Genomic DNA, 3,532 nt, shown 5'->3' with positions numbered 1-3,532 from the left:
ACACACACATGCAGACACACACACACACAGGTACACACACAGACAGGCACACACACACAGGCACACATAGGCACACACAGGCTTACACACACACACATGCAGACACACACGCACACAGGCACACACAGACAAGCATACACAGGGACACACCTGCACAGACACAGAATGCACACATACTTATGAACACACAGACACACACATATACACAGACGAGCACAGACACTCATACACACCTGCACACACACACACCCCTCCCACCTTTGAGCCCTCTCCCCTCACCAGCCAAGTTCCCTGTCCTGGGGACCAAGTGAGCTCTTAATCCACTCTTCATCTCTGGTGTCTCCTCTAAACCAATAGGGCCTTCCCTGGGCCACCATCTAGATCATTTTTACCACCTGCACAGGTCTCTCCGTCTCCCTGTCAACCCTGCACACTTTGGTATGAACCTCAGATCTTAACCTGGGTCTCCTCATCTGCATGGAGAGATAACCCAGAAGCCCCATCCCCCTCAGAGGTAAAATCCCCCAGCTGTGCCCCTGGTAGCCCCAAGTCAGGCCCCAGCTGTTCGGCCTCCTGTCTCATCATTCTGTTGTCCTCATCCCACCTCTCCAACCCCAGTCACTTTCTAAAACTGTAATTCTTTAAATTTTGAAAAAACCCTCCATACCACAGATAGATAATAAAATAATACTGAACACCTGTGAACCCGTACTCTGACTGTTCTGTGTTTAAAACCCCAAACCTGAGGGTGGGCTGGACTCCTTCATGTGCCCCTGCAGTTCCTCCCCCCGGCCACCCCTGTGATCTCAGCGTCTCTCTCCACTTCAGCCTCTACACTTGCACTATTTACAAGTGATGTAGGGTGCTCAGGAATGTGGCTTTGGTGTGAGTTCATTCACACGTCATGGCACCTCACTGTGCATTTCATCATGAAGACGCTTTTTCAAGCCTTTGCCTATCTCCAATCACTCTGCAGGCATGAGAAGGAATGGACTCCTCCTCCCCCTGCAAACCTCCTCCCACCCCATAATTATCCCTTGTCAGAAGGCTTCCCTGGATCATGCAGCCTAACCTGCCTGGCTGCCAGAGCTCTTTGGTTAGGCCACCCTGGGCATGTGCTGGGCCCACAGCTCCCTGGCTGTGGAGGTTGTATTGTGCTGGGTCTGCCCTGCAGCTCACAGCCTCTCCACCGGGCACCTGGCTGCAGCTCCTTGGTGCACAGGCTCCCCCACTCTTTCTAGGAGCTCTCCACACATGTGCTGCAATTCAGTTGTGGCCCCCTGACCCCAGGGTCAGACTGGGTGCAATGTGGTATAGCTGAACACCCCCTTCCTCTTGGATGCTGGGACCTCAGTACATGCTGGGTATGCGACTGACCCCAAGAGAAACCCTTGACTCCTAAGCTCAGACTTGCTTCCCTGAGCTATCACAACTCATTGCGAGAATTAAGGGAGAATTAAGCACATTCTGTGTGATCTTGTGGGGAAAGGACTCCGGAAGCTTGTGCCTGCTTCCCTCTAGATTTTACCAATGTGCCTTTTCCCTTTGCTGAATTTTCTGTGAATCCTTTCACTGTAATAAACCTGAGTCATGGCTACACCTGTACACTCAGTACCATGAGCCGTCCTAGTCTATCACCGATCCTGGTGTCTTGGGGACCCCAGCAGAAGTGCCCTCCTTTGCTGCTAGCCCGGCAGCACTTGCCACCCTTTGCAGCCATTGTGTCACTGTCCTTCTCACGGACAGACCGGGGGCGTCATCGGGTTTCCTCTTATTACCTTCGTATCTGCAGGGCCTACCAGAGTGCCTGCCAGACACCAGGGAATAATAATTATAATGGTTAATGATTATTAATTCTTAGCACTGTTCTTGTATAATATCAACAGTCCAATCAAGAGATTCTCTTATAATTACTGCCATTTACCAACAAGGAAAGAAGCCCAGCAAAGGTAAGTGACTGGGACACAGTTTGCAGATGGCAGGTCCTGGCTGCTGGACTCTTGGACTTATACTCTTAACCAGTATGCTACATGGATAATTGGCTTTTTGAAAGCAAAATAAACATTCTGGTATGGTGTATGTACCTAGGTCATACGGGGTATGCTCAATAAATAGGAGTTAAATTTGATTCAAATCAATGCCAGGTAAACCCAATAACTGTCACACTCTATGAAGCCAAGCCTGACTTCAGTTGGAATAAAGTAACCATGATGAGGGCATAAGGGACCCGCACTCTTTATTATTATTATTTTTTGATTTATTTTATTTTATTTTTTTGCAGTTTTTGGCCAGGGCCAGGTTTGAACCCACCACCTCTGGTATATGGGGCTGGGGCCCTACTCCTTGAGCCACAAGTGCTGCCCAGGACCCACACTTTTTAAAATGGTTTAGAGATTCTCCTTGTGCTAGGGCTGACCAGGTAATTTGGACAAATCCTCCTGTTGAGAATGAATGAAAAAAAAGAGCTGAACAAAAATGATTATTAAATCTTCATAGAAGTCTCAAAGAGCTAACAAGATGGCAAAGAGCACAGGGCCAGGTCTAGGAGAAGACACATCCAGAGGGGCGTGCTCCACCTTTGGGGCTCCTTCCACCTGGGGAAAATGGGTCAACCCACAGGAGGAGGCAGAACAGTGAAGCAAGGCTTTCAACGGCCTGAAGCTGTCAACGGGAAGGATGTCGGAGTTCATGGCTCATCACAGGTGGGAGCCTGGTAAGCCCTGCCATGCTGAGGGCTGGACCCAAATAGCTGAGCTGGAGAGACACATGTGAAAGGAGGGAACCAGCCCAGACTGATCAGACAGACCTGTAGCATGGTGTCCAGTTACTTCCCAGGACATTTCCAGCCCTCACCCTGAATAAGGTGACCTTGTATTGCTAGAGGTCCTGTCAGATGGCAAAACAAATGAAAATCCTCTTTGGAAAAGGAGAACATCACGTGTATCTGAGAAAATGTGTACGAATAAATGTGCATTTGAAATATAGTGCACAAAATATAACCAGACACATGAAGGACAAGAAAAGGCGACCTGGGACCTATGCACACCAGACGTCAGATAGACAGAGATGAACAGACCCACAGGTGCTCACCAGAGTAATTACAAGACAGAGTGTGACCACAATACATGGACTTCAAAGTGTTGATGCTTACCATGCTCAAGAACGTAAAAGCCACTCTAAAACCCTAAGCAAGGAACTGGAAATCACACAACGTAATACACCTTAGTTTAAAAAGAACCACCTAGTAGTTCTAGAACTAAAAAATATTGTCCAATATTAAGAACTTAGTGTAAAGGTTTAACTGAAGTTTAGCTTAAGAGAGAATTAGTGCACCGTAAGACAAATCAGAAGAAATTACCAGAAAAAAGCAAGGAAAAACCAAAGGATATCAAATAGGAAGAAAATAATGGTCTAACAGATGTGTCCAACCTTTGGCTTCTCTGCTGCACATTGGAAGAAGAGTGTCTTGAGCCACCTATTAAATTCTCAAAAACTAATGTAAGCTGATGAGCAAAAAAAAAAAAAAAAAAAA

At 47.3% G+C, this 3,532-nt stretch overlaps 1 protein-coding gene across 2 annotated transcripts in view; it reads right to left on the bottom strand.

Moving 5' to 3' along the window:
• The window catches only part of EVC (EvC ciliary complex subunit 1), a 77,076-nt gene that overhangs the window by 30,481 nt on the left and 43,063 nt on the right, over positions 1 to 3,532 (bottom strand). The window lies entirely within an intron of this gene.

The sequence above is a fragment of the Otolemur garnettii genome, unplaced genomic scaffold, assembly GCF_000181295.1.
Source record: "Otolemur garnettii isolate 467f Iridium unplaced genomic scaffold, OtoGar3 scaffold00171, whole genome shotgun sequence".
Lineage (NCBI taxonomy): Eukaryota > Metazoa > Chordata > Mammalia > Primates > Galagidae > Otolemur > Otolemur garnettii.
The sequence above is the reverse complement of the archived record's forward strand: the minus strand, read 5'-3'. Positions and strand labels throughout refer to the sequence as shown.